Source organism: Rhinolophus ferrumequinum, chromosome 6 (assembly GCF_004115265.2).
Source record: "Rhinolophus ferrumequinum isolate MPI-CBG mRhiFer1 chromosome 6, mRhiFer1_v1.p, whole genome shotgun sequence".
NCBI classification, from domain to species: domain Eukaryota; kingdom Metazoa; phylum Chordata; class Mammalia; order Chiroptera; family Rhinolophidae; genus Rhinolophus; species Rhinolophus ferrumequinum.
Genome location: NC_046289.1, coordinates 2,668,751 through 2,693,684, shown reverse-complemented (window position 1 = coordinate 2,693,684; position 24,934 = coordinate 2,668,751). Strand labels below are relative to the sequence as shown.

The 24,934-nt window shown below is 41.3% G+C and overlaps 1 long non-coding RNA gene across 1 annotated transcript; it reads right to left on the bottom strand.

Annotated features, from left to right (window-relative positions):
- Positions 1-921: 921 nt before the first annotated feature.
- LOC117023348 (uncharacterized) lies at positions 922-24,918 on the bottom strand. Its single transcript, XR_004423196.1, has 4 exons — positions 24,405-24,918; positions 3,490-3,606; positions 1,614-1,717; positions 922-1,108 (listed from the first exon to the last, which is right to left on the bottom strand). It is a non-coding gene; the product is annotated as an uncharacterized LOC117023348 (long non-coding RNA).
- Between the last annotated feature and the right edge of the window lie 16 nt (positions 24,919-24,934).

Genomic DNA, 24,934 nt, shown 5'->3' with positions numbered 1-24,934 from the left:
CTGGGGGCTCCCTTTGGGCCAGGAAAAATCATCACAGAAGGGGCATCTGCCAGGCAACACTCACAGCAGCTCTGGAAGGTGGGTTACAGGTTCCCACACTTTCTGCAGACTCTAGAAACACACACACACACACACACACACACACACACACACACACAACTTCAATTTCAGGGACTTCACAGGCCCTCAGAAGCCATGGACTGCAGGTTAAGGACCCATGACTGCTAACCTAACACCTTTGGGCTCACATCCTACTTTGCACCTTTTCCTCCTCTCGTAATGACCGGTGCGGTTTGGGAGCAGGATGGAGCACCCTCAAATCAATCCTCTTCTGATGGCTTACCTGCAGAGAGCGTGCATCCTGGCCTGCTCTCTGCCCCAAGGAGGGACCTGCCACTGTCCCACCAGGCTGCGACAAGGTGGGGGAAATGAATCCTAAGGGAATTTGAATTTAAAGGGAAGTCCCCTTGGCCACAGATGTATAACCCTTCTTTCTAATCAGCTTTTCAGTGATAAAGCTAATAGCTTCAGCCCCACCTGTCCAATTCTTGTCACTCTCAAGTAGTTCTGAACTCAGGCAGTGAAGCAAGAGGTTATTTACAAACCTCCTAAGACCCCAAATCATCTTGTAAAAGACAGAGCTGCTAAAAGTATCGTCTGTGGACTGGCTGCCAATTCAGTTATCTGCCTGCTTGCCCCTAATCAACACATGCTTCCTTCACTGATAAAACTGGCTACGAAAAAAGTCAGCTGAACTCAACAGGAGGCGCAGTGATGGAAATGACTTGTTCTCAGGGGCAAGCTCATCTCTGTGCAGACCAGCCCTTTGAGCAGCACCCATGGGATCAACTACTGACAAACCTGGGCTGGCTGAACCCAGAGACACTAAGAGAGAGGTGGGAGCTCTCGTTTGAAACATGGAGGACAGGATAATGACGACACTTAAAAAGAAACAACATTTGACTCCAAATAGTGTAATGGTAACAAAAGTTATGAATGGGTAGGTGTTCCGAGCCTTCGCTGCTGCTGCTGCTGGGGGCTGGATCCCGGCATGGAGGGGTTCTGTCTTGGGGAAACAGTGGCTGCCTAGGGAAGGCTCTAGAGGTACCTGTAGGGAAGAAGAGAGAACAAAGTGGATGGAAGGGAGGCGGCTGAAAGAGGAGTCCTGTGGGCTCAACGCAGGAGTGGGTTGATTGGGAATTGAGTAGGGGGCTAGCGTGTTTTGGAGAGCAGCTGCCATTCACAGGGGGAGAAATTAAGCAGAGGTGGACTTCCATGAAGGGTCCCTCACTTTCACAGGCTCCCTGGATGGTCCTACAATGTGTTCATGCTCTTGTAAAGTTTGAAAAATTAAGCTATTTCACCACAAATGGTTAAGACCACTGTCTCTTTCTGCTCCATTTCCACTGTCACCCTTCTCCTTCTGTTAAATAGTTACATTAAGTTTGGGTTTAGCAGGCTACGTTGGCGCAGTTGTTGCTTCTCTGTGTGGTCAACGTGTCGCAAGCTTGCCCAGCGAGTCAAGGGCCAGCAGTTCCAAGCTGTGAACGTGTCCTACTGTGCCTGGCAATGGAAAGATGTGTGAGCGGGGAAAGAAGCCGGGTCCGAAGTACCTGAAGCCAGGAGTGGGTGGAGAAGTCTTCCAGTTACCAGACGGGAGAGACGCAAACAGAGGATTCAGTTGTCACCCATGCCTCATCAAAGCAGAAGGTCTCTTCTGTTAGGAAAATACTCATCAACGCAGTGAGCATGATTCTAAGCACATCACACATCTTTCTTTCTTTTTTGATAGGAATTACATGAAATAGACTTGATCAGACTTCCTGGGTCCTATGCAAGACCAGCAGCAATACTGCAAACAGCCAAGTGCATCTGTGTATGAAGCCACGTGTTTTCTACATCCCTGTCTACTGGAGCGCAAATTTGAGCATCTGATGCATTTTAGCAAAACTGTTCCAGAAGCAGCAAAACAGCCTCAGAAATAAGTGTTCCTGTGATGGCATGCTCACCATTTCCATCAATTGGTGGAAGTGGACGTATGAAGTATAAGAACATTTGATTACAGCAATGTGACACAATACAACACAGCGACCGAAACCCATTTGAATTATTTGTCTGAATTTCAGATTAATTTCATATATTCTTTGCGAATATACGAACAATCAGATGACAGTGCTGATCTTTTGATCACACCAAAATTGAAATAGATGAGAATGAGGTGATCCAACGGGAGTGCAACACAAAGTGAAAGAAAGGAGATGAATAGAAAGTTCAAAACATTAAAAATTATCATTATATCACAACACACTAAAAATTCTTATGGTCAAAATCATGAAGACAAGGAAAAGAATCATGGCAACCAAGAAAAATAGATAATGAAACTTAAAACAGTAGAGATAAAGAAGATTATGAGAATCAGCACACTCCCAGACATGAAACCAAAAAGCATTAGAAACAATAAAGAAGTTCCATACATTCCACAGGAGCTACACGAGCTTAGCAGCAGCCTCTTTTGAATGAATTTGCTGACTTCCATAAACACGATCACCTTTCATCGTGGCCTGCTACAATGAGCAACTCTACATTTTAACTGGGCAGTTATGCCTTTTAATTTCCAAAAGCTCTTCTTTACACCTAGGTGTCTGACCTGAGCAGTTATGTGGGGGATGGTGCTGTCATTTATGGAGATGCAAAGGACTGGGGAAGAATAAATTCAGAGGTAGAAATCAAGAGTCCTGATTGTTGGAAAGAGAGCTGGCATGGCAGCACTATTGAATTATAGGCCGTTTATACAGTTCTAGGTTGTCAGATAGCGCACCAGCTCTCTATGCCTTTCATTATCTTTTATATTAATACTTCTGCTATCTTAAAAGCTATCTTTGGAAGACATGGAGCTATGCTGCTTAGGTCCCCCTTCGGGGAAGGACTAGTGCCCAGATGCAAGGAGAGTGCTATCTCCTTCAGGGTCCATCTCAGCTTTCACACAGGTCATGCCCTTTTCGGGGCATCTCCAGCCAATGACTGACAGGCGTGGTAGCCAAGCGCACTCTCTTTCCTAAGAAGTCCCCAGTGAATGACTGAGCCACATAGCAGCACAGGGGTCTGGCCATTTTCCTGACGCAGGACGCCTGTCTAGCAATCTGTACTCTGGAAATCCCTGATGAACTGTTGAACTGGCCAAGACTTTGCCAGGTCTGCACTGTCATCTGATGGCAGCCTCTTTCCTTCACAGGTGTTAGGCTTTAATAAACCTTTTGTACTTTTAACTCCCATCTCATAACCTGCTTCCCGGAGAACCCAACTTGTGGCACTGTCTACTAGAGACCAAAATACAATTTGGTCCCAGTTTTCAGCTCTGTGCCATGTAGTAGTGAGATGATAGGAAAGATGAACTTGGAGTGTGTATTAGTCAGACACTGACCCGGTAATGCTGGGTAACAGCAACCACAGCAGCTTAGAAGTGTAAGACAAGAAGCGTTTATTTCTTACCCATGCACAGGCGAGTCAGCTGGGGCAGCTCTGCTTCCGGCCACTGTTCTGTGGGACAGCTCATCCCACGCCTCATTCTGGGACCTGGGCTGCAGCCATCACTGGGAAGCTGTTTTCCTGGTGGATCACCAGAGTGTAAGGGCAAGCCCAAACACCCACACACAAGCACATTCCAGCCTCTGTTCACATCATGTACCCTAGCACTGACCAAAGCAAGTCACGTGGCCAAATCTGAAATGAAGGGGTAAAGAAAAACTTGACCACCTTGAGACCCTGCCAGGGTTTGGATGCATACAATTCACCTGTAGTTATTTCACCAATAACGGTTCTATTGGGTTGGTGACAGACTCGACATAACCATGGTCAGCTCACATTTCCAGGTTGTACATCCATTCTGCAAGAATGCTAATCTCACTCGCAGGGTTTTCTCTGGGTTCCGGGCATGTTAGGGAGATCTGGATAACAGGATCTTTGGGGCAGTCCTGAAGATTACTCCAACTAAAATGTTCTCTGTACATGCAAAGGCAAAATCTAGTGCTCCTCGGATGTGGAGAAAAGGGAACGCTTGTGCACTGTTGGTGGGATTGCAGATTGGTGCAGCCACTATGGAAAACAGTATGGAGGTATCTCAAAAATCTGAAAATGGAACTACCCCATGATCCAGTAATTCCACTCCTAGGTATCTATCCGGAGAAATCCAAAACTCCAATTCAAAAATCCTTATGCGCCCCTATATTTATTGCAGCACTATACACAATAGCCAAGACATAGAAACAACCAAAATGCCCATCGGTAGATGACTGGATTAAGAAAATATGGTACATTTATACAATGGAGTACTATGCAGCCATAAAGAAGAAAGAAATCTTACCATTTGCAACAACATGGATGGACCTAGAGAACATTATGTTAAGTGAAATAAGTCAGAGAAAGATAAGCACCATATGATCTCACTTATATGCGGAATCTAAAGAAAAGAATAAGTGAATGAACTAATCAGAAACAGTTTTGGAGACAAAGAGGAAAAACTGAGGGTTGCTAGATGGGCTGGGGGGGGTAAGCGGGAAGGTGAGGGGATTAGAAAACAGTCAGTAACCACAAGATGGCCACGGGGTTTTGAAGATTAATCTGGGAAATGTAATCAATAATGTTGTAAAGATTTTGTAGGGTATCTGATGGACACGTGTCCCATTTGGGAGACCACCTCAGGGAAGATGTAGATGCCTGATCACTGCACTGTACACTTGAAGTTGAACAATAATGAATGCCAATATTATACATATATATGTATATATATGTATGTATACACTTACAAGAGGTGGAGTACAGCATTGGGAGTGGAGACAGTGGAAATGGGATGGCTCAGTGAGATGTCAGAGAGATAGTGGATGGGGGGAGGGGGGTTCACACAGTGTGAGGGATATAAATGATAAACGTCTAAGTATTACTTTGTCTTGTGCACCTGAAACTAATAAAAAAAAAACCTAGTGCTCCTCTATTATCAATGTCATACAAAGATCAAGAGTGCTTCTTTGTTCACTGAAAACTGATTAACAGTTTTGGTGGAATATACACCGTGAGTCTGTATTGTTAGTTATTTCAGAACACTGAAATAACAGTTTACTGAGGTCTGTTTGCCTAGAAAGTACTGTACTTATTTAACATATACAACTTGACATGTGTTTCAGGATCCGGATGGACATTTTTCTAATGGTAGGCTCGGCCTACTGTCAGTATGAAAAATGTAGACCTCTAAACTCTCATCTTCTAATTTGCCTGAGTCTGATCACCGCACGGATCACAAACTCCTTCTTGAACCTCTGTTTTCCACGTTGATAGGATTATCAGAATGTAGCAGAAGTTGTTATTGCCTTCACAGTTCTTAGCACAACCTAAAATTATTTTTCAAGTAATTTTCAAAATAATATAGAATTTAAAAATACAATTGTTCTAAAAAGCTTATAATGAAAAGTAACAGTCCGCCGCCGATTCACTGCCCCTTCTTCCCCTCTCCACCCAGGCAATTACTTTCAACTCTTTTAGCGGTTTCCAATCGTAGGTCTGTACAGCTGTTTTCAAAATTTCCAATAGGTACTATTGAGTTCTTGTTATGACAGATGACGATTTAGCTCCTTTACCACCAACAACCCCTGCTTCTGCTTCCCCATCCTATCATTAGAGTTCACGATAAACCTTGGTTAAATGAATAGTTTTTACATTATTAAGGCTATGAAAGAATGGCTCAATGATGACCCAAGAAGTGTGCCATTACGTGCCCCCCACTCTGGATAACTATTAGTTATTCTGTTAATAATTGCCTTGTATTTATCTGTTTGCATTTTGTTTTAGACTTCTTTTCCCTAAAGTCTCTATCAGATCCTTCAAATACCTAACAGTATAACATTTTCAATACAACTTAAGTGCAGCGGGTCCCCTGTTAACTTCCTGGAGTCCTCCCTCCTGCAGCCTTGACCTTCTGCGTCAGCCTCGGCCTGCTTAGAGCCTGGGACTCCTTTCCCCACTTTGCTCCATCAGAATCCTTGTTTCCTAGATCCCATGTCTTCCTCTTTCTTGGTTTAGCCTCTAGTTTTGCACAAGCGCGTTCTCAAGGGGACATGGCAAACACTGGCGAGGACGCTGCTGGTGTGCCTGCTGGTGCAGCTGTTCTGAAGAGCCATCTGGCGGTTTCAATCAAATGAGCACATGAGCACGGGGACCCTGCAATCTGCTCCGGAGCACATACCCAAGGGAAGGCGCATGTGGGCCCCTAAAAGGACAAGTATGAGGATGATCACCGTGACGCTGCCTTTGTATTTGTGTGTGTATGTAAAGCCTTCTGATTTCTGGAGAGAACTTTATACTTTATCACTTCACTAAATTCTCTTAATAGCAGTGTTTTTAGTTGATTCTCTTGGGTTTTCTAAGTATTTGATCGTATCATCAACAAATAGAAGTTTTACTTCCTGTTTTCTAATTTTTATACCTCTAATTTCTTCTTGTCTGATTGCTTTGGTTAACACCTCCAGTACAATGTTAAGTGGTATTAGAGACAATGGACATTCTTGTCTTGTCCTGACTTTAGTAGGGCTTTGTGCATTCATTTCATTTATTTTTTATTAGACAGTTGGATTTCTTTTTCACTTTTTCATTGAGGTATAATTTACATAAACTACGAAAATCCTAAGAGTAGAGCTTGATAGTTTTACATATGCACACATCCAGAGCAAAATATAGAATCTCCAGTACCCCGGAAGGTTCCCTATGTTCCCTCTCAATCATTATCTCCCTCAAAGATAATCACTAGCCTGACATCATTGATTAGTTCTGTTTTTGAATTTCACATAAATGGAATTATACAGTAAGTACTCTTGTGTCTGGCTACTTCCACTCAGCATTATGTCTGTAGGATTTGCCTATGTTATTGTGTGTAGCAGTAGTTATTTTTCACTGATATGTACTATTCCACAGAATTGTATGCATGTACCACAACCTATTTAACTGTTCCACTGCTGGTAGAAATTTGGACTATTTCCAGGTTTTGGCTTTGGCTCTTATAAATAAAGTTATTATGATCACTTTTGTATATATATATATGTATATATATATATATATATATATACATATATACATATATATATATTTTTTTTACGAACATAGTAAAAAATGTTACGAATGCATTTCAGTTAGATATATACCCAGGAGAGGAACTGTGAGGCCACAGGGTGTGTGTGTTAAGCTCATACACATGCTTAGTTTTAGATACTGCAGAACCATTTTCCAAAGTGGTTGTACAGGTTTACTCTTTGAGTCGCTCCATTACATCACCAACACTTGGTTTTCCAGTCCTTTCAATTTTAGTGATCTAGTGGGAATGTAAGGGTGCTTTTATTTTGTATTTCCCTGAGGAGTGAGGACACTGAACACCTTTTCATATGATTATTGGTCACTGGAATGTTATCTTTTGTGAAGTGTCTATTCAAGTCTTGCCCATTTAAAAAATGCATTGTCTTTTTCTTGTTGATTTGCTCTGTGCATTTAAATTTTTCATAGATATTGTAAAATTATACTCCAAAAAGTTGACATCAATTTACATTCTTACCAAAATTTATGAAGATGCTAGTTTTGCCACACACTTTCCAATGATGGATATTATCTAACTTTTTAATGTTTGCCAATACAGCAGGGGTCAAATGATATTTCATTATTACTGCATTTTTAACTTTCATTTTAAAAGTGTGGAGTGATTCATACACACATATATATGTGCACAAGAGTGCATGTAAGTTACATACATATGCTTAAAAGAATGGAATAAAACCAATACCACCGTACCCATCACTCAGCTTAAGAAACAGAACATTGTCAAATCTTAGAAGTGCCTGCATGCCTCTCTCTCAGGCAGCTACTGTCCTGTCTTTTGTGTCATCATTTTGTATTAGCTGTGGGGTGTGGGAGGGACAAAGTGCCGTAACAAAGACATTCAACATTGCACTAAAAAATGAACTTTTTCCCTCATGTGCTAGTCTGCTGTGAACAGTCCAGGTTGGTGGGGCAGCTCTTGCTCTACATGGTCACTCTGGGAACCTGATTTGTTTTCCACGGTCACTAGGGCATTTCACTGTCTGTGTGGTTGAAGCTGCATCACTGGCCAGCAGGAATAGGAAAGGCCCCCTAAAGTCTAAGACCCAGACTCAGATGCAGCCATCCGTTCTACTTAGGCTCCACAAGCAAGACCTTAGTCACATGGCCATACTTAACCTCAGGGGAGGTAAGAACTGCAGTCCAACTAGGCAGTCATGTGCCCAATCACAACTGTTTCCATGGGGAAGGGCAGAATGGGTTTTGTTTTCCCTTGCTTTCCTTTGTGGTTTGCCACCTTGGTGTGTACCTCTCAACAATATCTTCCAGTAAATAAAACAAAACAAAAACAAAATGGTAAGCACCTGCCTACCTGTATAAGGAAAGGGCCGTATTGCCACTATCTGATTGGCGGTTGTCAGGAAAACAAACTCAGCACAGGTTGTACGTCACTCTGGCTTCAGTTTCCCTAATTGCTTACAGGAGCTCCTCTGGGCAAGATCACTGGGCAATTGTGCAGAAGACAGTTCACGCAGCAGGCCCAGGACTGGACTCCCCAGAAAGGCCCACCTGCAAGGCTGGTCATAGCATTTGATTTCAGGTGGGCTCCCGCCATTCCCTGAGTGGTAAGAGTGGGTTAAATGTGCAGACGGTAAGGTTTATCTTGAACACCTGCTTTCCTTCTGAGACTCTGGAAGTTTGGTAAGTGCTCGGCAGAGGGTGCCATGAGCAGCCTCCAATAAAAACCCTGGGTGCTGTCTCTACTGAGCTTCCCTGGTTGACACACTTCACATGTGCTGTCACAAATTTGATGTGACCTGTGTGACTCCACTTGAGGAGGACTCCTGGCTCATGCCCGGTTTCCTCTAGACTCTGCCCATCACCTTGTTCCTTTGCTGATTTTGCTGTGTGACCTTTCACTACAAAAAGCAAAGCCTTGAGTACAACTATCTGCTGAGTTCTGAGTTCTCTGGGCGAATCGCCAAACCTGGGGGGTCTTGAGAAACCTTACACAACAAGGTTGTGAAAGTATGCTGGGAAATGCAGGGGTCACCACAGTGGGGGCATTTGGCTGGAATGCAGTGTGGATCAGGTTCAGCATGAGTGGGACTTGCTGTATCTTCTGCTTCTTATATTATCTTGTCCTACCTCCAGCTCTCAGGAGTCGGTCCGAGCAGAATATTTCCGTGAATGCTCTCAGTTAATTCAGGTGCAGGGGATGGAAGGGAGGGTAGGAAATTCATTAGCACACGGTCCAGGAACTAAGTTCAGATGAGAATCTGGGCCAGGATAACCAGGGCAGTCTGTTCTTAGCAAATGGTATTACATGGCCGTGGGCATCGGTGACCACTCAAATCTGAACTGGCTGCCGCCATCTAATGCTCTAATGCAGATGTTATCCTGGGCTATTCTGACCATCTTCCTAGGGGTTCTCCATCTCTCCCCAGCATTAGACTTCCTATTTCCGGTACTGCTGGCCTGTATAGGAAGTAGGAGGTTACTCTCCCATTTTGGTAGAACATCTCTCATAGCTTCCTGAGCAAGAGTACATGGAGGGTAAATTGCTTGAGACCTTGACTGTCCAAAAATGTCTTTCTTCTACCCCCACCTCTTGACTGACATTTTGCATAGGTTACTTACAGGCTGGAAGAAGCTGTTTCTCAGAATTTTGAAAGTATTGTTTTCTTTCATTCAATGGATTTTTATTGAGAATCTAATACAGGCCCGGCACTGCCTCTAAGCCCTTGGGATACATCAGTGAAGAACAAGACTAAGATACATAGAGACAAAGAGCTTACATTCCAGCTTGTGTTCTAGGTCTTGATGTCGCTGCTGAGAAGTCTGGAGCCATTCTGGTGTCCGATCCTTTGTGCGACTTTTCCTCTCTCTGCAAGCTTGTAGGATCTTGTCTATTTCAAGTGTTCAAAAACTGCACGATGTTGTGCCTTGTATGGGTTTGCTTTTATCTATTTTGTTGGGTACTCAGTGGGCTCATTTACTCTATAAACTCATATCTGTCAGTTCTGGACATTTTTCTTGACTATTCTGTGGGTGATTTCCTTCTTCCTTTGGATGCTGGACCATTTAGGGTGGTCCTTTCTTACCTCTTATTTTCCTGTGATTCCTGTCTTGTTGCTTCTTCAGGAAATTTTCTCACTTTACTCTTCCACCCCTTCTAGTATTTTAATTCCTGCTATCATGTTTTTAATATCCAAGAGGTCTTTTTTATTTTCTCAAGTTTCTTATAAAACATGTCATCCTGATTCCATTTCATGGATGCAGTATCCACTTACCTGTCAATATCAGCATTTGTTCAAAAATTTTCATCTCTTTGCATAGCTTTTCTCCAACATTGCTTTTCCCCCATTTATTTGTTTTGATCTCTAAACTCATTTAGAGGCTTTTCTCAGATGTATGGGTAATCCTTGGTAGTCTGCTTATGATTAAGAGTTGGGGACTAAAAAGCTGTTTGGAAGATCTGAGCACATGGTTTTTAGGACTTTTAGACCTTAGGGTTCACTGTAGGGTAATCTGCATGGACCATCTGTTGGGGAATCTCTTCTGGCTATATCTTGGGAATTGTCAGACTCTCCAGAAAAGAATCTTCTAAAATTTCTGCACGGAGAGTATGGGTTTGGTTGTCAGTATGTTGGTTCTGGGAACCTAGTGGGGAGAAAAGGATGACCATCCCAGCATTCAGTAATCACATGCACACTTAATCCCCATTTTCAAGATATTACTTACGACCTTAGTTCGGCTTAGTACCCCTGTACAGAAACTCTTTATTTTGCCTTTTCCAGAGAATAAACTTTCAGACTTCTGCTAGGATGGGGAATCTGGATTTGCAAGGACACACATAGGATAAACTCCAAGAAGTGGGACTGCTGGATCTAAATGTACACACATTTTAGATTTGTACTAGTTATTACCAACTCATTCTCTATGGAGCTTGTATGCATTTACAGCAGCAGCAATATACGAGAGTACCTGTTTCCTCAGATCTCATAAACAGTTATCAAACTTTCTGACTGAAATAAGGTGGAAAACATTTTATCTACGCTATTTGACTATACATTTTTCTTAAGTTTAAGATTGAGCATCCTTTCATCGTTGAGAGATATGTTTCCAGTTTTCTCCAAGTGTTTGCTCACATCCTTTGCCTACTGGATTGTTAGTTTTTCTTTGATTTCTAGGACCTCTTTACTTTTTCCAGTTTCTTATTTGTTGATTTTGCTTATGGCAATTCATCAGAAGACATTTTTGTTTAAAAAAAACAAACACTTTTATTTTCTATGCAAAGGTGATTCAGAGAATTTATAAAGGCGGGAGAGGGGCAGCGAAAAGGGAGCATCCAATGTTGCATGGGCCACACAGCCGGGGAGCAGAGCCAGGGCGCACCCACCCACAGGCTGTCAGCTGGGCTTTCCCTGACAGGATGTGGCTGACTGGGCCACAAACTTCCACTGTGCCCACTTCCCTTGGTGCCCAGTTAGCGGGGCTTTGGGCATAGCCTGAGTTCCACCACATCTGAGTTTGGGAGTGTTAGAAACAGGGGAGCAGAAGTAGAAGAAAATTGCCTGTGCTGAAACATACATTTCCTTGTTTTTCTTTTTTGTTTTGTTTTGGAGGAAGAGGTCCCTTCCCAGGCAGGGGAGGGGCCAAAATGCCATCATGGTTATAGGGATGACAGTGTCTACAAGTAATAAGGGGGGACATTTTTTAATGTGATCAAATTTCTTCCATGGCTTGAGTCTTGGGTCATATTGAGAAACACCTTCTATAGTCTGAGATTAAAAATGTCTTCCCTTTCTGCTTCTATTATTTTTTCATTTTTACCATCTTTCATCCATTTGGAATTTCTTTCCCCAGATTGTTACCCAGTCCTAATCCTATTTATTAAACATTCAATTTTCACTTACAGATTTTAAGCAACAAAATTCTTAAAAGTATATTTGGGCTTATTTCCAGAATTCTTGTTCTGTTGATCTGTCTATTCATGTGCCTGTACTACACTATTTTATTTTAATTTTGTCATATCTTTTAATATATTTTTTAAAAATTTTATATTGAGGAACAGTGTGTTTCTCCAGGGCCCATCAGCTCCAAGTCATTGCCCTTCAATCTAGTTGTGGAGGGCACAGCTCAGCTCCAAGTCCAGTTGCTGTTTTCAATCTTAGTTGCAGGGGGTGCAGCCCACCATCCCATGCAGGAATTGAACCGGCAACCTTGTTGTTGAGAGCCCACACTCTAACCAACTAAGCCATCCGGCCGCCCCTCCAGCAGCTCAGTGGCACCTCGTTGTCTTCAGTCCAGTTGTGGAGGATGCAGCTCACTGACCCATGTGGGAATCGAACCGGCAACCCCACTGTTTAGAGCTCGCGGTCTAACCAACTGAGCCATCCAGCTGCCCCATATCTTTTAATATTTGATAGAGCCGATTCTCCATTTATTTTTCTTTTAGAACTTTCATGGTTCTTCTTGTTTGATTTTTACTTTTTCCACTTTAACTCTGAAATCATCTTGTCTAATTTCCAAACATAGTTTAGTATTTAATGGAATCAAATTAAATTAATCGATTAGGAAGACCTAATACCTTTATGATGTTGAGTCTTTCAAGACCATGCTATGCCTTTCCACTTGTTTAGTTGTTCTGAGTCCTTCTGTTGTGTTTTTAAACTTTTTACCAGAAAGTTCTTGCAGTTCTTACGAGTATATCCCTAGGTGTTTTTCTATTATTCATAGCTACTGCAAATGGAGTCTCTCATATACTTGTTTATCTGCTAACTAGTTGTGGCTTATATGTATAAAGTATATTGACTTCTGTAATTTTGTACCTAGTTACCTTACTGAATTATCTTATTGTTTCTAATAGTTTTTCTGTTCATTCTCTTGCATTATCCAAGGAAACAATATCATTTACTAATAATGATAACTTTACTTTTTCCAATTTGCATATTTTTCAGATCTATCATAGAATTCACCTGGTTACCTATAGCATCTATATTAGTTTCTTAGGGCTGCTGTAACAAAGTTCCACAAATGATGTGACTTTAAACAACAGACATTTATTCTCTCACAGTTCTGGAAGCGAGAAATCTGAAATCAAGGCACAGGCAAAGCTACACTCTGTCTGAAACTTGTAGGGCAGACCCCTTCTTTCCCTCTTCCTAGCTTCTGGTGGTGGCTGGCGACTTTGGGTGTTCCTGGCTTGCACCTGCAGCCTCTAACTCACATGGTGCTCTCCTCATAAGTGTGTATCTTTCTTCTTATAAAGACACCAGTCATGTTGGATTAGGGCTCACCCTATGATGTCATCTTAATTTGAGTACATATGTAGAGACTGTATTCCCAAATATGATCACATGTACAGGTTCCAGGGGCCAGAATTTTAACATATCTTTTGGGGAACACAGGTTAATCTGTAACAGCATTGAACTGTTTTACCTTCTTTATGCATCTTGAAGATTATAATTTATAGCAGGAATCCATGGGAGTTGTTGAGGAAGTGTTTATGAAACCCTTAAAGTTATATGTAAAATGTGGTATGTGTACACATTTGGGTTGGGGAATGGGGCTCAAAGCTTTCATGGGGTTTTCAAAGGGGTCAGTTACCCACTAAAAACTTAAAGAATTGCTTGTTCAGACCAAAAAGATAATAAGCATTACATTATTAAATCAAGCTCAAAAAACACAATTGTAGGCCTATTAGCCTTATTAGAATATGGGTGATTATGGAAGTCACCTACATTTAATGACTTTTGTTTATCATGTATTTATACGGTGTATTTCCATTTACAAAGAGCTTTCATATACATTTTGTCTTTTGAGACTTTTCATGTACATAAGAGGTATGTAGTACTTTAATTTTAGGAACAAGAAAATAGATTCAGAGAGGTTACTGTCTAAAGTGAAAAAGTAATGAGGTCAGTTTTCAAATGCAGGGCTTGAAATACCCGATACGTGCATGTTTTCAGAAATAGATCATATTATACACACTCATCTGCAACTTATTGCTTTTCATTTAATGTATTTTGGACAGCATTCCATGTCAGTAATACGGGTTTATGTATTTATTTAACATCTGCGGTGTACTGCATTTCTATCATTTATTGATCCAGCTCCTTATTGAGGTATAGTTAGGTATTTTCCAATGTCTCACTATTAAGGACAATGCTTCAGTGAAAATCCTTATGTACATATACTTTGTCCTTTCTGAGGGCAGATTTCCAGGATTGGAGTCGTTGGGTCAAATTATGGAACTACAATTTGACAGTGATGATCAAGTTGCCCTCCAAAGAGCAATTTACATTCTGATCAGTGGGGAAGACAAAAATGCCTGTTTCTCAATACTTTTGCCAACACAAAAATCTGTGGCAACAGTATTATCAATTTTATATTAATAATTGATATTTTCAAAGTGATAGTAAATTTTTTTTGCTTTAATTAGCATGTCTTTCATTAGAAAAGTTGAGTATCTTGCAGTGGGAAAATTCTTCCTCGGCATGATAGGAAACTCAGAGGCCATAAACAAAAGGTCTGATTAATGCAGCTTGTGTGAATTGCTTATGTTTTTTGTGAATTACTGGGTTATTTTTCCTTTCTAATTGATTTAGAGAAGCGTTTTTATTTTTAGGGATATTATTCCCTTGCCACATGTGTTATAAATATTTTTTCCAAGTTTGTTGTCTTTTTAAATGGTGTTTTATGCCAGGCAAGATATAGAGTAAAAATATCCCACGGCTCCTGAGTTTTGGGCTATGTTTAGAAAAGCCTTCTCCATTTCAAGATTACAAATATACTTATTCAAGTAGTTTCTTTTTTGGACTCTTATGGTTAATTTTTATATTTAAATCTGTGATCCATCTGGAGTTTATTTTGGAATGAGGAGGAAAGGAGTCTATATTTATTTTATTATAAATGGCTAATTGTTTCATACTTTTTATTAAATTAACCCTGCCATCTTTGGCATATGTCCATTTTTAGTGGTGTCTAATTCTGTAATTCATCATATTCCACTGATATTTTAATTAAAGAGATTTTATAATACGTATCAATATTTGGGAGACAAGTCATCTTCCAACATTACTTCTCTTTTTCAGAATTTTCCATACTGATTCTTAAATACTTATTCTTCCAAATGAAATTTAGATGAATTTCAACAAGTTCTGTTTTTCCTGGATACATTTATATAGCAATATGATTGCCATCGTAGCGGTAACTAACATTTGTCACATAACAATCATTTTTTCTAGTGGAAGGAACAATTAAGATCTATTCTCTTAGCAGGTTTAATGTGTCTAACACAGTTTTGTTGTCTATAATCATTGTACTCTGTATTAGGTCTCCAGGACTTATTTACTAGTTGCAACTACATACCGTTAAATAACCTATTGCCCCAGATGCGGTAACCACCATTCCACACTAGTTTTTTGAGTTCAGTTCTTTTTAGAGTCCACCTATTAAGAGATATCATACAGTACTTGTCTTTCTCTGACTGTTTACTAATTTCAACAAGTTCTAAGAAAATGCCGTTGATTTAGATTTGGATTACCCTGTTTACACATTGCTTCAAAAAGAACTGGCATTTTTTACAATGCTGTTCTTCTTACTCAAGAACAAGGTCTTTTCATTTAGTTATTTTATTTAGTTTCTTCATAGAGTTTTATAGCATTGTTCAAGTAGTTTCTGAAAACTAAGTATACTCAGAGACATTGTGCAGCTCCACCCCAGTGGGCACCATTCACACTGCAGTCCACGAGAGTAAAGGCTCCTACTTCTCTATGTGATGGGTACTGGCAACCGTAAGTTTATTCCTCTCTCTTCTGTTGTTATTATGAGTGTGATATTTTCTTTTGTTGTATTCAGTTACTATTTTCACAAGAGAAAGTTAATGATATTTAAATATTAATTTTATAACCTCCTACTCTATTATGCTATCATATTGTTTCTTAAGTGTTTCAGTTGATCCTCTTAGGTTTCCAACATATACTTATAAATCATAATTTCACCTTGAACTTCCACTTGCTGCACTGGCTCGCACTTCCAACACAATATTGAATGCTGCAATCATGAGAGAACTCAAGTCATGGCTTTAGACCTTAAATCCAGTGCTCTGTGTTGGGTACATGTTCAATCCATTCAACAGTGACTGAGCACCAATTACCTATAAAGCATTGTTCTATGTGAGAAAGATACAGTCAAGAGAAAAACAAATTGTTCAGTGTCCAAATTCATACTCTTTTCTCATCCCAATAAACAGATCTAGAGCCACAATAAATATCCAGTTGAGAATTTTTATGCTGTTAAAACCTCACCAACAAATTCAATATTCTATCGCACTAAACTGAAATGTGACCCTACATAAAGATTAGGACAGTTTTGTTTTTTGAGGAGAGGGAATTGTAATGAGCTGGGACTAAGGACACTGAACAACGGACATGCTAAGTACTTACCTGAGAGCCAAATACATAAAACAAGGGGTGGAGCCCCCCAACCCCCAAAAGCTGAAGCAGCGCTATCTGTAAGGTGCTGTGACCTTACAGCAGAGTTTGACCTCAGGGCTAAGGTATGAGAAAGGAAAGCAGGAACGAGCATGTTTTCAAGTATGTGGGCAGCAATCACGCGGTGCTAACAATCTGGTGAGATGAGGCAGGATGTAACCGATGCCTTAGTAAAGTTAAGTATTAACGCTAAGTGCTCAACGCTCGTGGGTGATTCTCAGAGGAGGGGAGCCAGTCACCGGGCAGGTGTATGCTGAGCACCCAGTACAGAAACAAAATGCCGAACAGAAAAGATAGGATCCCTGTTTTTAGAGCTTACAGTCCACTGGGGGAGGCACGCGCTACTTGGGTACACATAGAACTACGCGTGGATATGTAATGAATACATTAGAAATTGTGGTAAGTGCTATGAAGGAAATAATGCTGAGAAAACAATAATGACATCGTTTAGATCTCACCGTGTTTGGGGAAGCCTCTCTGAGAAAGCAGCCTTGGAGTTGAAATGTGAGGGATGAACAGACAGAGAAATGAGCACACCAAGCAGAGGTGACTGTCTGCTTAAGGTTCAAAGGACGAGGCAGCGTTCTATCCCCTCTGATGAACAGAGTGGGAAAGGAACTCGAGCTTATTATGCAAAGGCACGAAGGCACAGGTGTGACAGGTATGAGGAACTGCAAGTCCTACAGCTCAGGAAGGGAGCATGTGGAAATGGAAAGAGAGAAAAAAAAGATAAAAATATGAGGAAGATGGAAAAGGAGAAAACGAGAAATTCCTTTCCGTGTGTGTCGAGCACGTGCTTCCCGATGTGTGAGGGGATTCTAATTCTGAAGAGTAGAAAGAATGGTTCCTCCCTCGTGAACTCAGAGCCTACCTGGGCTGATAACAGAAACTTTTTCCTTCTAAGAGAATCTTCCAGAGATTCCTCCCTACCCTGTCCTAGACTAGATCTTTTTAATATAAGCTGTGTTTTTACTTTTCCCAGTAGTAACTCCTAATGAATTTTTAAGTTAACACATGCATCTTGCTTCCCGTCGCAGGTCCCACACTGCTTCACAGAAGCCTACGCTAGAAGTCACCCAGCTTTACTGCAGTGTTGACAAGGCAGGCTTCCCAGAGAAAGCAAAGTACTGTGCTTCTCATGGTGAAAGCAGCATGACACTTTTTTGTTTACACACAGCATACCAATTCTTTTCCTCAATCGCCTTTCCTCCCTTTCCTGTTTAAGGTTCTCAGAATCGAAGTCAGAAATTGGGTGGAAGCTATTAAGCTGGAATGTCCTCGCCGTAATCTCTAAGGAGAGAACCCACAGTATATACTGGGCTGCTTGAACAGGCTGTCATTGAGCCAATAACTGGAGGTTAACAACGAAAAACAAAGCCAGCACAAGTTCTGTCTACAAAAAGAGCTGTCCTAATTCAGGTGCAGTTCAACTGGTCCTGCGTCTGTGAGTGACAGAATGTCATGGCCTTGTGACAATGGATTCTCTCATTTTCTTCCTTCATTACTATGGTTTGGAACCCACACTTCTGTCTTATCCCTAGAGTCTAGTACAATTAAAACAGCACAAATGCGTTGTATTTCTAGGAGGGTGTGGGACACAGATGAGTCTTAAGGCTGGGACCTGAGAGATGGAGCAGTAGATAGAGGTGTTCTGCTTTCAATTGGAGAGAGCAATTCTATTGACAACCACTAGCGCGACTGCCACACTCTCAGGCTGACCTGCCCACCGTTTCCCCACTGCTGCCACTGTTCCTTGTTCAGTTTGTCTACATGGCATGGGGAGAAGCAGTGTGGGAGTTTGTCCAGGGGACCTGGTAAGTCATTGCTGAGCGGTGTCCTAGAGGAGACCAGAGGGACTTATTACAAGAGCACAGTAGAGACATTAGTTTTGAAAAGAAGAGATACCTCTTCCTTTGATCCTAGAAGAAACATGTAAGAAAGGGTTCAGCTAGAGATAAAAATGCAGGTATAACTTGGAAACTGAGAGAGGTTCAGGGCTTATGGCAGAGATTCCCAGACTGTATGGTTTTCAGAGCCCGTAGCATCTCAATAATTTCTTCCGGTCACGCCGAGACCAAAAAAAAAAAAAAAAAAAAAAAAAAAAAAAAAAAAAAATGTACCTAACAGTTCCATTTACTCGGTAAGTCCAAACAACCTAGTATTTACTATTCCTTATAATTTAGTAGCTGTTTGAGGAATAAATAGGGCACTATGCAGAATTTCTTCTAGTTCTGATTTAACAGCACATACAATTCGCCCATTTAAATTGTATAATTCAGTATATTTAGAATTGTGCAAATATCCACACAATCAGTATTAGAACATTTTCGTCACCTGCAAAAGAAACCCTCTACCCTTAGCAGTCACTCTCCCTCCCTCCCCGCCCCCCATCTCTAGGCACCCCCTAGCCTATGTTCTATCTCTAGAGATTTGCCTGTTCTTGACATTTCATATAAATGGAATCATACATGTGGCCTTGTGTCTGCCTTTCATTTGGCATAGTATTGTCAAGGTTTATCCATGTCGTATGTAGCCTGTGTCAGTATTTCATTTTCATGATGAATAATGTTCCATTGTGTGGATAGTCCACATTTGTTCATCCATGCATCAGGTGATGGACATTTGGGTGTTTTCTACTTTTTGGTTATTGGGACTAATGCTGCTGTGAACATTCATGTATAAGCTTTTGTGTGGACATACTTTCACTTCTCTTGGGTGTATAGCTGGGAGTGGAATTGCTGGGTCATATGGTAACTGTTGAAACATTTGAGGAATGCCAGGCTATTTTCCAAAGTGGCTGCACTGTTTAACATTCCTACGAGCCTTAGACGAGGGTTTGAATTTCTCCACATCCTCCCCACTTATCCTAGTGAGTATGAAGTGGCATCTCACTGTGGTTTTGCTCAGCATTTTTCTGATGAGATTTACGTTGAGCATCTTTTCATGTGCTTATTGGCCATTTGTGTATCTTCTTTGGACAAATGTCTATTTACATCCTTTGCTCATTTTAAAATTAGGTTATTTGAGTTGTAGGAGTTCTTTATATCTTCTACATAAAGTACCTTATCAGATATATGATTTGCATATATCTTCTCCCATTTTGTGGGTCTCTTTTAGATGTGAGTTTTAAAAAAACATTTGAATTTAAAAATATACATTTTCTTCACTTGAATTTCCATTCTTCTACTTTTGGTAACATAGTCTAAAAATATTTTTAAACATTTTACTACAAGATGTTTCCCTTTTGAAACCTGAATTTAAATTTTGTTTCTGCTAATATCTAGCTCTTGGGTAGTAACTTAGACAAGTCATTTCATTACTCTGACACTTAGTTTTTTCATTTGTAAAAAGAGAATAATGGTTCCTACTTTCTAAGTTTGTACATGGAAAGGAGCACGTGTAAGCACTTAGCATGAGGCCCACGTAGTAGGATCTCAAAAAATGCGCCAGGTTTGAAGATCTTCAGAGATCTTTAAGAAGCACTTATAGTTCACGATATGTGTGAAATATTAAGTACTGCATTCACTTAATGATTATTTAAGAAGGAATAACATGCGTTGTACATGATCAATTCATATCTAAAAGCATGTAAGTAAGCAATTCTGATGGTACGTCATCTTTACCATTCTGCAAATTTGAGGGAAAAAGGAGTGCTGTGTTTAGGACACTGTGCTATGGGATGTTTCCCAAGCTTGTTTTCAAGTTCCATGTGGTTTTATAAGGAAGTACCGAATCCTAACGTAATGATAGAACAAGCTCATGCAGTAAGATAAATCTGAGAGATTGGTTACTTCACACAGTGAGTCAGTAAACATTTCCAATATCCTAAAGATACCCATCGATGCCTATTTCTCTTTAGCAGGTCACTGTGGCAAACTCCTCAAAGTTTAAAAAACAAACATGCTTTTCATTATCTTACTGGATTAATCTCTGAATCTGAAAAATAATGACAAATTTGACCTAAAGTAAATACTCTTTATGTGTTAAGTTGCAAAATATTGGTATGCTCTTGTCCCCAATCTCCTGGATTGTGCCACTGTTCATACTCACTTCCTCAGTGATAGTATCCAGGCTTTAAACACTGTCTATCAGCTAATGCCTGCCAAACACACGTGGGCAGCTCAGACTTGAGTATTCTCTCCACACTTGATTATTGAACTGCCTCCTGGACATTTCTTCTAACTGCCTAATAGACATCTCACACCCATCATGTTCAAAACTGAACTCCTGGTCTTCCTTTCAAATCCTGCTCTGCTCCACTCTTTTCAGTTCAGTTAATGGAATGGCATTTCCATCCTCCAGTTGCTTATGCTCACTTTGCATTCATTTTTGACTCCTCCATTTCTCCCACCAGCCCTTTCTAACCTGCTGGGAAATCCTACTGGCTTTACCTTCAGAATATACCTAGGACTCTCTAACGTCTCTCAATCTCAACTGCTACCAGCCCTAGTTCAAGCTTCCACTGCCTTTGGCCTGGATTGCTACAGTTAGCCTCCAAAGTGGCCTTCCCTTCCACTTTTGCTTCCCTTAGTCTACTCTCAAACCAGCCAACAAATGGATTCGTAAACCCTGCAATGGCTTTCCTGCTCACTCTGCTCCAGCTACACTGACAGACTTGCTGTTCCTTGAACATGCTAGGTAGGCACACTCCTGCCCTGGGGTCTCTGCCATGGCTTTTCCTCTGCTTGGTCAGCTATTTCCCAGATCTGCCCACGGCCCACTCCCTCACCTCTTTCAAGTCTTTGCTGAAATGCCACCTTCTCAATGAGACTTACCTTGACTACCATATTTTAAATGGCAAACCACTCAACACACCCCCAAGCGATCCTCTTACTTTACTCCACTTTTCCTAGCACAATCGCTAGTCGGTTTATTTGTTTGTTTATCCTGTCTTCTTGCAATATAGACTCCATGATTGTGGGATTTTTGTTTGTTGATGCATCCCCCAGGCTAGAATTAGTGTGGCACATGGGGACACTCAAATAAATATTTGAGGATACAAATAATTTTAACGAGTTCCCTCACATCCTTGAATGTGCATATACTCCGGTAGAAAGGCAGCATATACAAACGAAAAGATAAGTATCAATACAAGATAATTAGCATATGCTGACAAATACCAAAAGATGGTAATGTTTTAGGCTATTACATAGGACAAATGAAAGCTCGGAGGAGTGCCACAGAAGTTCAGAGAGGTAATTTTTAAATTTGGCAGGAAGGTAGTCACACCTCTTTGAAAATCTGATGAAAGCTATAGACTCCCATGATCCAATGAACATGTACACACAATTTTGAATATAATTACAAGGAGTTCAAACCCGCCCTGAAGCCAGCCATGAACTGGGAATTGAGAATTCTTGACTTTAAACATGGTTTTATCACCCAGGGCTTGGGACAGGCTTGGTGAAGATAGAACTTAAACTAATTCTTGAGGAACAGGCTATGAAAAGGAAAATAAAGGAAAGAAGGTTCTTTTCAAGCAAAAGAAAGAGCTAAGGGTGACAGCAGAACAGTTTGACTGGAATGAGGGATTTATGCAATACTTAACAGGCCAAGAACTGCTTGGTGTATAACTTAAATACGTATATGAATTTTGCAAATCACTGAAAGTGTTTGGGCAAGAGAATATATGTCTAAAGTATTGTTTCAATAAAATTAATTTGGAAGTTGTTTATAGGAGCAAAGTTGAGAGAAAAAGTGAAATTAAGGAAATCATTCATAAAGCCATTTTATAATGATTCAAGTTTGAAGAAAAGGAAAGTGAACCGATAAGGTTTAGAGAATAATGAATTTGAGGCACAAATCCAATTAGAAATGCCTGGTTTGAAACTGAAAATCAGAAATGAACTTCAGATCGGGCCCAGTTATATAAATTCAGGTGTTATTTACTGAATCTTTGAGTGTGGTGGAAAAAAAATTACAAGAGAAAAAGTATTAAGAATACAGATTATTCGGGGGACGGCCTGTGGCTCAGGCGGTTGGAGCTCCGTGCTCCTAACTCCGAAGGCTGCCGGTTCGATTCCCACATGGGCCAGTGGACTCTCAACTACAAGGTTGCCAGTTCAACTCCCGCAAGGGATGGTGGGCTATGCCCCCTGCAACTAGCAATGGCAACTGGACCTGGAGCTGAGGTTCGATTCCCACATGGGCCAGTGGACTCTCAACTACAAGGTTGCCAGTTCAACTCCCGCAAGGGATGGTGGGCTATGCCCCCTGCAACTAGCAATGGCAACTGGACCTGGAGCTGAGGTTCGATTCCCACATGGGCCAGTGGACTCTCAACTACAAGGTTGCCAGTTCAACTCCCGCAAGGGATGGTGGGCTATGCCCCCTGCAACTAGCAATGGCAACTGGACCTGGAGCTGAGCTGCGCCCTCCACAACTAAGACTGAAAGGACAACAACTTGAAGCTGAACGGCACCCTCCACAACTAAGATTGAAAGGACAACAACTTGACTTGGAAAAAAGTCCTGGAAGTACACACTGTTCCCCAATAAAAGTCCTGTTCCCCTTCCCCAATAAAATTAAAAAAAAAATAAGAGGAGAGATCAAAAGATACATAGAAACAAATGCAAATGAAAATACATCCTACCATTAAAAAAAAAAATACAGATTATTCAAAGGCTTTGGATGAGACAAAGTGAACAGCCTATTATTGTAATCACAATAAAATATGTTGAATTTATATAGAATAGAACTTTAATAGGATGCTCGAGGTATACATGTATTATGGGTAATTGAAAATTGTGGTTGAGGGCTAATAAAATTTTTTGTTTTAATTTTTGCTTGCTATTTTTTCCTCCAAAAAGTATTATTATGCTTTTTTCTTCCTTGATAACTAGGGAACGCAGCTGAATTATTTTTAGATGATTCAGGATGTCACTATCCTATAAGGTGATCATCATAAATACTATTTTCAATGTAAAATCACTATAGAAAATTGGGATAAATCCTTGGTGACCACAGAAGACATCCAGGTATTTAAAGACTTCTGATTATCTATTTGACTTTTAGGTAAATGCAGATAGCATCAAAACAATACAAAATTTAAATATTTAGGGATCTATTGAGTGGGATTTGACTCTCGCTTTTTTGCCAACGTGCACAAAGGATACAGGATGTTAGTGTCAAGTGCATTATTACATCATTGGTAGAGTTTCCACTGGCATCTACCTGCTTTGTAATACATAAGATGTTTATGATCTGGACTCTTCTTACTTTAGAACTTACCTGCTCCAGTCTTTGTGACGCTCCAGCTATGATTTGAACTTAAAGAAATAGTTCATTTTTGGTGTAACAAATGTTGGAATGCCCGCCCCAAATTCTATCAGAATGTTTCTGTCACATTAGAACCTTCCTCATTCTAGTGCAACATGCCAAGAAAACCAGGTATAAAATGACACTTGTTTAATCTTCAACACGTACACCTGTCCTTATATATCTAGACAGAGTGCAGTATATGCATACAACTATGCCCAGTAAACAATTTCGCAGATTCCACTTGAGTCTTTTTTTTTTAAATCGATGATCTCTAATTTTATTAAGGGCTCTTAATAAAAGATTGAGCAAAAGAAGTGAATCCTGCTTAGAATTCCTGCTCTGGGTCCCAAAGCCATTCTCCTCCCCAACCCCTTTTCTCTAAACACCTGGTGAAGACAGACTTAAGAAACAAGTGCTCACAACCCACTTTCCTTAAAATTAGCCAATGCTCACTATAATAGGTATTCAGATATTTAACTGCAAACACATATTCTCTCTGTGTGTATATACTGTATTCCTCTCCCTCCACCCCGCCTAAAAGAAATGGTGAAGCGCAAAACTAAGGTCTTTCGGTACCTTTTCGGAAACTGACTTAGGGAGGTGCAGAGGGGATCCAGACGATTGTGCGGGGTGTCTGAAGGGAGGCCCCGGCGGGGGGGGAGGGGAGACGGGGAACCGGCCCTCGCAGCCTCCGGATGCTCCTGCACCCTCCCGAAGGGAGAACACCGGGGCTCCGCCCTCCGCTCTCGGTACCCCACGTGCTGACTCCCTAGGGGGCAGCTGCCGAGGCGGCTCTCTTTCTTTGCTCTTCTGGGTGCCGGGGCCCCTCAGAGCAGGGCCGCAGGCAGCTGAGGAGGCCACTCACTCCGAGTTCACCTCAGCGTTCCCGACCGCGGCTTCTACCTACCAACTCGGCCCTTGCCGGGCGGCGGACACAGCCACACGACTAGCCCGCCCCCGGGCGGAGCCTGGCCTCACCTGCACCGCGGCGGGGCCGCCCCAGGCCGCGCCCAGAGGAGGAGCCTGCGGACGCCCCGCAGCGTGGAGCGCGCCAGGTGAGCACGCCTGCGCAGTCAGGCCGTAAACAAGCCCGCCCCTTCCCCTCG